This window comes from Drosophila mauritiana, unplaced genomic scaffold (genome assembly GCF_004382145.1).
Source record: "Drosophila mauritiana strain mau12 unplaced genomic scaffold, ASM438214v1 U_27, whole genome shotgun sequence".
In the NCBI taxonomy this organism is placed as follows: Eukaryota; Metazoa; Arthropoda; class Insecta; order Diptera; family Drosophilidae; genus Drosophila; species Drosophila mauritiana.
Window position 1 is genome coordinate 16,386 of NW_022881406.1, and position 13,034 is coordinate 29,419.

Below are 13,034 nucleotides of genomic sequence, written 5' to 3' on the forward strand. Positions count from 1 at the left end.
TATAGTGAGAGGGTATAGTAGTGTAAACGACCGGAATTACGACAGAGGGTTCAAAAAACTACTATAGGTAGGCAGTGGTTGCCGACCTCTCATATTGTTCAAAACTTATGTATTCATATGATTTTGGCAATAATATGAGTAAATTAAATAATATACATATGAAAATGATTAATTATTATATGTATAAGGGAAAAAATGCTGAAAATATCCCACATTCTCTTAGTATTATAGAGAAAAGCCATTATAGTGAGAGGGTATAGTAGTGTAAACGACCGGAATTACGACAGAGGGTTCAAAAACTACTATAGGTAGGCAGTGGTTGCCGACCTCTCATATTGTTCAAAACTTATGTATTCATATGATTTTGGCAATAATATGAGTAAATTAAATAATATACATATGAAAATGATTAATTATTATATGTATAAGGGAAAAAATGCTGAAAATATCCCACATTCTCTTAGTATTATAGAGAAAAGCCATTATAGTGAGAGGGTATAGTAGTGTAAACGACCGGAATTACGACAGAGGGTTCAAAAAACTACTATAGGTAGGCAGTGGTTGCCGACCTCTCATATTGTTCAAAACTTATGTATTCATATGATTTGGCAATAATATGAGTAAATTAAATAATATACATATGAAAATGATTAATTATTATATGTATAAGGGAAAAAATGCTGAAAATATCCCACATTCTCTTAGTATTATAGAGAAAAGCCATTATAGTGAGAGGGTATAGTAGTGTAAACGACCGGAATTACGACAGAGGGTTCAAAAACTACTATAGGTAGGCAGTGGTTGCCGACCTCTCATATTGTTCAAAACTTATGTATTCATATGATTTTGGCAATAATATGAGTAAATTAAATAATATACATATGAAAATGATTAATTATTATATGTATAAGGGAAAAAAATAATCATATTATATATGAATAATGGAAAAAAAAATGAAATGTTCCTATAATCTCTTAATATATAAGAGAATAGCCCGTATGTTGGGTGGCAAACGGAATTGAAAATACCCGCTTTGAGGACAGCGGGTTCAAAAACTACTATAGGTAGGCAGTGGTTGCCGACCTCCCGCATTATTCGAAATATTTATTTCGGATTATGTTTATATTGGTTACATACAATAAAGTATATTATTATCCGTACAAATTTGTTTCTCAGTTCTATAGAACACGGGACTTGGCTCCGCGGATAATAGGAATATACGCTTTATAGATAATATCGTTGAAACAAAAGTCAAGTTTCTATTATATATAGAATAACAAATCGTTTCCATATATTATCGTTAATTTTTGGAGGCAGGCAAATATTAATTTATTACCTGCCGTATAGTTGGATTATTATATCGTTACGGTATAATACAAATATGGATTCTTATGAAAGAAATATAAAATTATATATTAAATGTGGAAATATTATCATATGCGCTTGGTTTTATGTTATATATTACCAGAGATATATATGAAAAGAGATAAATTTTAAATTTATCTTCAAAATGCAAATGATTTAACTTAATATTTATATTGGTTAAACAAAAATTGTACATGTGTGGATACAATAATTATGTATGTTGGAAATAAAATGATATTTTATAATGAAATATGTATGTATAAAAAGATAAAATTATAGAAATATATATATTACAATAATTAGATGAAATTCTTGTTATATTGGTAAAACAAGTATAAATTAAAAATGAAAATATGGATTACGAATGCTATATAAAAATGGCCGTAATCGAATGGATTTTTTACTTATATATTTAAAATTTTACCCAAAGGCGAAATATTGAATTTTATTCAATATAATAAAAATCATGGAATTATATAAAGTGAAAAATCTATATATCTATATATCTATTATATTGCTTATTTCGATTCAAAATATATGAATGGAATATGAAGGAAAAACATTATTCTGGTTGATCCTGCCAGTAGTTATATGCTTGTCTCAAAGATTAAGCCATGCATGTCTAAGTACACACGAATTAAAAGTGAAACCGCAAAAGGCTCATTATATCAGTTATGGTTCCTTAGATCGTTAACAGTTACTTGGATAACTGTGGTAATTCTAGAGCTAATACATGCAATTAAAACATGAACCTTATGGGACATGTGCTTTTATTAGGCTAAAACCAAGCGATCGCAAGATCGTTATATTGGTTGAACTCTAGATAACATGCAGATCGTATGGTCTTGTACCGACGACAGATCTTTCAAATGTCTGCCCTATCAACTTTTGATGGTAGTATCTAGGACTACCATGGTTGCAACGGGTAACGGGGAATCAGGGTTCGATTCCGGAGAGGGAGCCTGAGAAACGGCTACCACATCTAAGGAAGGCAGCAGGCGCGTAAATTACCCACTCCCAGCTCGGGGAGGTAGTGACGAAAAATAACAATACAGGACTCATATCCGAGGCCCTGTAATTGGAATGAGTACACTTTAAATCCTTTAACAAGGACCAATTGGAGGGCAAGTCTGGTGCCAGCAGCCGCGGTAATTCCAGCTCCAATAGCGTATATTAAAGTTGTTGCGGTTAAAACGTTCGTAGTTGAACTTGTGCTTCATACGGGTAGTACAACTTACAATTGTGGTTAGTACTATACCTTTATGTATGTAAGCGTATTACCGGTGGAGTTCTTATATGTGATTAAATACTTGTATTTTTTCATATGTTCCTCCTATTTAAAAACCTGCACTAGTGCTCTTAAACGAGTGTTATTGTGGGCCGGTACTATTACTTTGAACAAATTAGAGTGCTTAAAGCAGGCTTCAAATGCCTGAATATTCTGTGCATGGGATAATGAAATAAGACCTCTGTTCTGCTTTCATTGGTTTTCAGATCAAGAGGTAATGATTAATAGAAGCAGTTTGGGGGCATTAGTATTACGACGCGAGAGGTGAAATTCTTGGACCGTCGTAAGACTAACTTAAGCGAAAGCATTTGCCAAAGATGTTTTCATTAATCAAGAACGAAAGTTAGAGGTTCGAAGGCGATCAGATACCGCCCTAGTTCTAACCATAAACGATGCCAGCTAGCAATTGGGTGTAGCTACTTTTATGGCTCTCTCAGTCGCTTCCCGGGAAACCAAAGCTTTTGGGCTCCGGGGGAAGTATGGTTGCAAAGCTGAAACTTAAAGGAATTGACGGAAGGGCACCACCAGGAGTGGAGCCTGCGGCTTAATTTGACTCAACACGGGAAAACTTACCAGGTCCGAACATAAGTGTGTAAGACAGATTGATAGCTCTTTCTCGAATCTATGGGTGGTGGTGCATGGCCGTTCTTAGTTCGTGGAGTGATTTGTCTGGTTAATTCCGATAACGAACGAGACTCAAATATATTAAATAGATATCTTCAGGATTATGGTGCTGAAGCTTATGTAGCCTTCATTCATGGTGGCAGTAAAATGTTTATTGTGTTTGAATGTGTTTATGTAAGTGGAGCCGTACCTGTTGGTTTGTCCCATTATAAGGACACTAGCTTCTTAAATGGACAAATTGCGTCTAGCAATAATGAGATTGAGCAATAACAGGTCTGTGATGCCCTTAGATGTCCTGGGCTGCACGCGCGCTACAATGAAAGTATCAACGTGTATTTCCTAGACCGAGAGGTCCGGGTAAACCGCTGAACCACTTTCATGCTTGGGATTGTGAACTGAAACTGTTCACATGAACTTGGAATTCCCAGTAAGTGTGAGTCATTAACTCGCATTGATTACGTCCCTGCCCTTTGTACACACCGCCCGTCGCTACTACCGATTGAATTATTTAGTGAGGTCTCCGGACGTGATCACTGTGACGCCTTGCGTGTTACGGTTGTTTCGCAAAAGTTGACCGAACTTGATTATTTAGAGGAAGTAAAAGTCGTAACAAGGTTTCCGTAGGTGAACCTGCGGAAGGATCATTATTGTATAATATCCTTATCGTTAATAAACATTTGTTATAATACAAATAAATACAATTTACCAAAATAAAAATATTACAAAATGATTCCACGGAATCAAAAGTTAAAGTCAAAATAAAATGAAGATGGCTTTTATTTTATATGTGGGGCTTGGCAACCTCATAAAAAGACTTTAACATTATTAATGTTGTTGTGCGTATTTGTGGCAGTACCTACTACAACAATGGCGTTTCCTATAAAAACAAATTCTCGAAAATGGAAATCGAAGAAACTGAACAAAATTTGAAAGTAGAAGTCGAATTAAAATTAAAATAATTTTGAATGTGGTATTCAAAATAAGTGTGTGTGTATATGGACCATAATATACACGCGTTGCGAATATGTATTGTTCATCTATGTTATGAGCATACGTTGGCTAATGCAACAACCTAAAATATACAATGTTTGTACCTGTCATCCATCAGGTTAATGTTTTATATAAATTTTGCAGTATGTGTCACCCAAAATAGCAAACCATAACCAGATTTTTATGATACATAATGCTTATATGAAACTAAGACATATCGCAACATTTATTTTTAGGTATAAAAATAAATTTATTGAAGGAATTGATATATGCCAGTAAAATGGTGTATTTTTAATTTCTTTCAATAAAAACAATATTGATATTATATAAAAATGAATTATAAAACTCTAAGCGGTGGATCACTCGGCTCATGGGTCGATGAAGAACGCAGCAAACTGTGCGTCATCGTGTGAACTGCAGGACACATGAACATCGACATTTTGAACGCATATCGCAGTCCATGCTGTTATGTACTTTAATTAATTTTATAGTGCTGCTTGGACTACATATGGTTGAGGGTTGTAAGACTATGCTAATTAAGTTGTTTATAAATTTTTTATAAGCATATGGTATATTATTGGATTAAATAATGATTTTATTCATAATATTAAAAAAGAAATGAAAAACATTATCTCACATTTGAATGTGAAAAACGAAGAGAAATATTTTCTTTTTCAATCAAATAATACTGAGAAATGTCTAGCATAAAAAATTGAAATATTTTTCATCTAGAATTGTCTCTTATTAATGATTCGGAAAAAGAAAAATCTTGGTTTTGTTATTATTCTTCGTTGGTTCGTTAAATGGATAAAAAATAACTTTGCTTACAAGAACTATTGGAACTATTTATAACGAATTTAATTGATTGTTTTATCATTTATATATAAAGAATTTATGGCAAAAATAGTTATATATACAACCTCAACTCATATGGGACTACCCCCTGAATTTAAGCATATTAATTAGGGGAGGAAAAGAAACTAACAAGGATTTTCTTAGTAGCGGCGAGCGAAAAGAAAACAGTTCAGCACTAAGTCACTTTGTCTATATGGCAAATGTGAGATGCAGTGTATGGAGCGTCAATATTCTAGTATGAGAAATTAATGATTTAAGTCCTTCTTAAATGAGGCCATTTACCCATAGAGGGTGCCAGGCCCGTATAACGTTAATGATTACTAGATGATGTTTCCAAAGAGTCGTGTTGCTTGATAGTGCAGCACTAAGTGGGTGGTAAACTCCATCTAAAACTAAATATAACCATGAGACCGATAGTAAACAAGTACCGTGAGGGAAAGTTGAAAAGAACTCTGAATAGAGAGTTAAACAGTACGTGAAACTGCTTAGAGGTTAAGCCCGATGAACCTGAATATCCGTTATGGAAAATTCATCATTAAAATTGTAATATTTAAATAATATTATTAAGAATAATGTGCATTTTTTCCATATAAGGACATTGTAATCTATTAGCATATCCCAAATTTATCATAAAATATAACTTATAGTTTATTCCAATTAAATTGCTTGCATTTTAACACAGAATAAATGTTATTAATTTGATAAAGTGCTGATAGATTTATATTATTACAGAGCGTTAATTTTTCGGAATTATATAATGGCATAATTATCATTGATTTTTGTGTTTATTATATGCTCTTGTATGATTAACAATGCGAAAGATTCAGGATACCTTCGGGACCCGTCTTGAAACACGGACCAAGGAGTCTAACATATGTGCAAGTTATTGGGATGTAAACCTAATAGCGTAATTAACTTGACTAATAATGGGATTAGTTTTTTAGCTATTTATAGCTAATTAACACAATCCCGGGGCGTTCTATATAGTTATGTATAATGTATATTTATATTATTTATGCCTCTAACTGGAACGTACCTTGAGCATATATGCTGTGACCCGAAAGATGGTGAACTATACTTGATCAGGTTGAAGTCAGGGGAAACCCTGATGGAAGACCGAAACAGTTCTGACGTGCAAATCGATTGTCAGAATTGAGTATAGGGGCGAAAGACCAATCGAACCATCTAGTAGCTGGTTCCTTCCGAAGTTTCCCTCAGGATAGCTGGTGCATTTTAATATTATATAAAATAATCTTATCTGGTAAAGCGAATGATTAGAGGCCTTAGGGTCGAAACGATCTTAACCTATTCTCAAACTTTAAATGGGTAAGAACCTTAACTTTCTTGATATGAAGTTCAAGGTTATGATATAATGTGCCCAGTGGGCCACTTTTGGTAAGCAGAACTGGCGCTGTGGGATGAACCAAACGTAATGTTACGGTGCCCAAATTAACAACTCATGCAGATACCATGAAAGGCGTTGGTTGCTTAAAACAGCAGGACGGTGATCATGGAAGTCGAAATCCGCTAAGGAGTGTGTAACAACTCACCTGCCGAAGCAACTAGCCCTTAAAATGGATGGCGCTTAAGTTGTATACCTATACATTACCGCTAAAGTAGATGATTTATATTACTTGTGATATAAATTTTGAAACTTTAGTGAGTAGGAAGGTACAATGGTATGCGTAGAAGTGTTTGGCGTAAGCCTGCATGGAGCTGCCATTGGTACAGATCTTGGTGGTAGTAGCAAATAATCGAATGAGACCTTGGAGGACTGAAGTGGAGAAGGGTTTCGTGTGAACAGTGGTTGATCACGAGTTAGTCGGTCCTAAGTTCAAGGCGAAAGCCGAAAATTTTCAAGTAAAACAAAAATGCCTAACTATATAAACAAAGCGAATATAATACACTTGAATAATTTTGAACGAAAGGGAATACGGTTCCAATTCCGTAACCTGTTGAGTATCCGTTTGTTATTAAATATGGGCCTCGTGCTCATCCTGGCAACAGGAACGACCATAAAGAAGCCGTCGAGAGATATCGGAAGAGTTTTCTTTTCTGTTTTATAGCCGTACTACCATGGAAGTCTTTCGCAGAGAGATATGGTAGATGGGCTAGAAGAGCATGACATATACTGTTGTGTCGATATTTTCTCCTCGGACCTTGAAAATTTATGGTGGGGACACGCAAACTTCTCAACAGGCCGTACCAATATCCGCAGCTGGTCTCCAAGGTGAAGAGTCTCTAGTCGATAGAATAATGTAGGTAAGGGAAGTCGGCAAATTAGATCCGTAACTTCGGGATAAGGATTGGCTCTGAAGATTGAGATAGTCGGGCTTGATTGGGAAACAATAACATGGTTTATGTGCTCGTTCTGGGTAAATAGAGTTTCTAGCATTTATGTTAGTTACTTGTTCCCCGGATAGTTTAGTTACGTAGCCAATTGTGGAACTTTCTTGCTAAAATTTTTAAGAATACTATTTGGGTTAAACCAATTAGTTCTTATCAATTATAACGATTATCAATTAACAATCAATTCAGAACTGGCACGGACTTGGGGAATCCGACTGTCTAATTAAAACAAAGCATTGTGATGGCCCTAGCGGGTGTTGACACAATGTGATTTCTGCCCAGTGCTCTGAATGTCAAAGTGAAGAAATTCAAGTAAGCGCGGGTCAACGGCGGGAGTAACTATGACTCTCTAAGGGGATCTGGGGTAATTGCGAGCAGAGGGGAGTATTTTTCTGTAATTCGTAAGTCATATCATATGGTGTGCGGAAGGGGAATTTTACTCTGTAACTCACAAGTCTCTCCTTTACTCAAGTCGACTCAAAACCTCCTCGTGGTGGTCCCCGGTAATGCTAAACTTGTTTAGCAGCTAATTTGAGCGGCAAAACTTTTCCGATGGGTTGGTTCCCCAGAGGAAATTTATTCATATTGGAACTACAAATAGAAATAACGAGCCTCGGATGAATTTACACAATCTGATGACGACCCGACCCTCCGTGGACACCTTCCCGGAGGACCAATATGAACCAAACGCAGCGGCTACTCTATCTAGGGTTCCCTGCACAGTATGTGGCCGGTCCTTTAACAGCAAGAGAGGACTCGGTGTTCACATGCGATCTCGGCACCCAGACGAACTTGATGAAGAACGTCGACGTGTCGAGATAAAGGCAAGGTGGAGTGAGGAAGAGAAGTGGATGATGGCGAGAAAGGAGGTTGAGCTCACAGCAAATGGACATAAACACATAAACAAGCAACTAGCGGTGTATTTTGCAAACCGCAGCGTCGAAGCCATCAAAAAGCTAAGACAGAGGGGCGATTATAAGGAGAAAATAGAGCAGATAAGAGGGCAATCAGCTCGCGTCCCGGAAGTTGCTAATCTAACCATAAGGCGCCGCCCTAGTAGAAGTGAGCAAAACCACCAAGTAACAACATCAGAAACAACTCCAATCACTCCCTTCGAACAGTCGAACAGGGAAATTTTGCGGACACTGCGTGGGTATAGCCCCGTAGAATGCCATTCCAAATGGAGAGCCCAAGAGCTACAAACGATCATTGACAGGGCAGAGCTCGAGGGAAAGGAAACCACTCTCCAATGCTTATCGCTATATCTCCTAGGAATTTTTCCGGCACAGGGTGTACGACACACGCTGACGAGACCTCCTCGGAGACCTCGAAATAGGAGAGAAAGCAGAAGGCAACAGTATGCTGTCACCCAGCGCAACTGGGATAAGCATAAAGGAAGATGCATTAAGTCCTTGCTAAATGGAACTGATGAGTCGGTAATGCCAAGCCAAGAAGTAATGGTTCCCTACTGGAGAGAAGTAATGACTCAGCCTAGCCCAAGCTCTTGCAGTGGAGAAGTGATACAAATGGATCACTCGCTTGAGAGGGTTTGGTCTGCTATTACGGAGCATGACCTTAGGGCATCAAGAATCTCATTATCTTCATCTCCGGGGCCTGACGGGATAACTCCAAAAACAGCCAGGGAGGTGCCGTCAGGTATTATGCTACGAATAATGAACCTAATTCTATGGTGCGGCAATCTACCACACTCTATCCGACTGGCCAGAACTGTCTTCATCCCGAAGACGGTGACGGCGAAGCGACCGCAAGACTTTCGTCCAATATCGGTGCCTTCAGTCCTGGTAAGACAGCTAAATGCAATATTGGCAACCCGGTTGAACTCATCAATCAATTGGGACCCGCGCCAGCGGGGCTTCTTACCTACCGACGGATGTGCCGATAATGCGACGATAGTTGACTTAGTCTTGAGGCATAGCCATAAGCACTTTAGATCTTGCTACATCGCAAATTTAGATGTAAGCAAGGCATTCGATTCTCTATCGCATGCATCTATATATGACACCTTACGTGCTTATGGTGCGCCAAAGGGCTTCGTTGACTACGTACAGAATACGTACGAGGGTGGCGGTACCAGTCTCAATGGGGACGGTTGGAGTTCAGAGGAATTCGTCCCTGCTAGAGGAGTGAAGCAGGGTGACCCTTTGTCTCCTATTCTATTTAACTTGGTAATGGACAGGTTACTTAGAAACCTACCCAGCGAAATTGGTGCTAGAGTCGGAAATGCCATTACTAACGCGGCCGCGTTTGCAGATGATTTGGTACTATTTGCTGAAACTCGAATGGGACTTCAAGTATTGTTGGACAGAACGTTGGATTTTCTATCTCTCGTCGGCCTCAAACTTAATGCCGACAAATGTTTTACCGTTGGCATTAAGGGCCAGCCGAAACAGAAGTGTACCGTGCTAGAGGCACAGAGCTTTTACGTAGGCTCAAGAGAGATTCCATCATTGAAGCGAACGGACGAGTGGAAGTACTTAGGCATCAACTTCACTGCAACTGGGAGGGTTCGATGCAATCCGGCCGAGGACATTGGTCCAAAGCTACAAAGATTGACAAAGGCCCCCCTCAAACCACAACAGAGGATGTTCGCCCTAAGGACTGTCCTTATCCCACAGCTCTATCACAAGTTAGCCCTTGGGAGTGTGGCGATAGGCGTCCTACGAAAAACTGACAAACTAATACGATACTATGTGCGAAGATGGCTAAATCTTCCGCTGGATGTGCCGATAGCATTCATTCACGCACCCCCAAAAAGTGGAGGTCTCGGAATTCCATCACTTAGATGGGTAGCTCCAATGTTAAGGCTAAGACGTTTGAGTAATATTAAATGGCCTCACCTCACGCAAAACGAGGTAGCCAGCTCTTTCCTCGAAGCCGAAAAACAACGGGCCCGAGATAGATTATTTGCAGAACAACATGAATTGTTATCGCGTCCGGCAATAGAAAAATATTGGGCGAACAAATTGTACCTCTCAGTTGATGGCAGCGGACTCCGTGAAGCGGGCCATTGGGGACCGCAACACGGGTGGGTTAATCAACCCACGCGTTTACTAACAGGAAAGGAATATATAGACGGTATTCGTCTGCGGATAAATGCCCTACCCACGAAGTCTCGTACTACAAGGGGAAGGCACGAATTGGAACGACAGTGTCGTGCAGGATGTGACGCTCCCGAAACAACAAACCATATAATGCAAAAATGTTACCGATCGCATGGGAGGCGCGTAGCTAGACACAACTGCGTAGTAAATCGAATCAAGCGGGGACTTGAGGAGAGAGGCTGCGCGGTCATTGTTGAACCAAGTCTGCAGTGCGAATCCGGCCTTAATAAACCGGACCTGGTGGCACTACGACAAAATCACATTGATGTGATCGACATACAAATTGTGACAGACGGACACTCTATGGATGATGCGCACCAGCGCAAAATCAATAGATACGACAGACCGGACATACGAACTGAATTGCGTCGCAGATTCGAAGCCGCAGGTGACATTGAATTCCATTCTGCCACCCTGAACTGGAGGGGGATCTGGAGTGGTCAATCCGTTAAAAGATTGATAGCGAAGGGTCTCCTCAGCAAATATGATAGTCATATCATTAGCGTCCAGGTTATGAGAGGCAGTCTCGGTTGTTTTAAACAGTTCATGTACCTGAGCGGGTTTTCCCGAGATTGGACTTAGCTAAAACGTTTGGTTCAAAACATTTGCTTGCTGTCTTGGCATAACATCAATAAAGGCATAAACATCGCAAATAATGGTAATATATAAATGGCTATGAGGATGGTTTTAGTACGTAGGCGTTGCGGAACTTCGGTTCAGCAATGAATCGTGCATGCTAGGAAACTGAAGTGTTGACAGACCTAGTATCTTTCGATAGATTTCCATACCTCCGCGATCAAAAAAAAAAAAAAAAAAAATAGCCAAATGCCTCGTCATCTAATTAGTGACGCGCATGAATGGATTAACGAGATTCCTACTGTCCCTATCTACTATCTAGCGAAACCACAGCCAAGGGAACGGGCTTGGAATAATTAGCGGGGAAAGAAGACCCTTTTGAGCTTGACTCTAATCTGGCAGTGTAAGGAGACATAAGAGGTGTAGAATAAGTGGGAGATATTAGACCTCGGTTTGGTATCGTCAATGAAATACCACTACTCTTATTGTTTCCTTACTTACTTGATTAAATGGAACGTGTATCATTTCCTAGCCATTATACGGATATATTTATTATATCTTATGGTATTGGGTTTTGATGCAAGCTTCTTGATCAAAGTATCACGAGTTTGTTATATAATCGCAAACAAATTCTTTAATAAAACGATGCATTTATGTATTTTTGATTTGAAAATTTGGTATAACTCCAATTACTCAGGTATGATCCAATTCAAGGACATTGCCAGGTAGGGAGTTTGACTGGGGCGGTACATCTCTCAAATAATAACGGAGGTGTCCCAAGGCCAGCTCAGTGCGGACAGAAACCACACATAGAGCAAAAGGGCAAATGCTGACTTGATCTCGGTGTTCAGTACACACAGGGACAGCAAAAGCTCGGCCTATCGATCCTTTTGGTTTAAAGAGTTTTTAACAAGAGGTGTCAGAAAAGTTACCATAGGGATAACTGGCTTGTGGCGGCCAAGCGTTCATAGCGACGTCGCTTTTTGATCCTTCGATGTCGGCTCTTCCTATCATTGTGAAGCAAAATTCACCAAGCGTTGGATTGTTCACCCATGCAAGGGAACGTGAGCTGGGTTTAGACCGTCGTGAGACAGGTTAGTTTTACCCTACTAATGACAAAACGTTGTTGCGACAGCATTCCTGCGTAGTACGAGAGGAACCGCAGGTACGGACCAATGGCACAATACTTGTTCGAGCGAACAGTGGTATGACGCTACGTCCGTTGGATTATGCCTGAACGCCTCTAAGGTCGTATCCGTGCTGGACTGCAATGATAAATAAGGGGCAATTTGCATTGTATGGCTTCTAAACCATTTAAAGTTTATAATTTATTTTATAAACGACAATGGATGTGATGCCAATGTAATTTGTAACATAGTAAATTAGGAGGATCTTCGATCACCTGATGCCGCGCTAGTTACATATAAAAGCATTATTTAATACAATGACAAAGCCTAGAATCAATTGTAAACGACTTTTGTAACAGGCAAGGTGTTGTAAGTGGTTGAGCAGCTGCCATACTGCGATCCACTGAAGCTTATCCTTTGCTTGATGATTCGATAAATAAATGATTTTTCCTGTAGCCAAACAAACACCTCGTCATCAATTTAGTGACGCATATGATATTGTCCCTATCATATAATTTTTGATATAAAGACTTTAAAGAATTATATCAAGTTGCCAAATACCTCGTCATCAATTTAGTGACGCATATGATATTGTCCCTATCGTATAATTTTTGATATAAAGACTTTAAAGAATTCTATCACGTTGCCAAATACCTCGTCATCAATTTAGTGACGCATATGATATTGTCCCTATCATATAATTAATATAAAGACTTTAATGAATTGTGTCAAGTTGCC

At 38.9% G+C, this 13,034-nt stretch overlaps 2 non-coding genes and 1 pseudogene across 2 annotated transcripts; all 3 read left to right on the top strand.

Annotated features, from left to right (window-relative positions):
* The first annotated feature begins 1,929 nt into the window (after positions 1-1,929).
* On the top strand, positions 1,930-3,924 carry LOC117149649. Its single transcript, XR_004460430.1, has one exon. It is a non-coding gene; the product is annotated as a small subunit ribosomal RNA (ribosomal RNA).
* A 686-nt stretch (positions 3,925-4,610) lies between these two features.
* LOC117149646 lies at positions 4,611-4,789 on the top strand. The gene has a single exon (XR_004460428.1). It is a non-coding gene; the product is annotated as a 5.8S ribosomal RNA (ribosomal RNA).
* A 394-nt stretch (positions 4,790-5,183) lies between these two features.
* LOC117149643 lies at positions 5,184-12,729 on the top strand (annotated as a pseudogene).
* Positions 12,730-13,034: the final 305 nt, after the last annotated feature.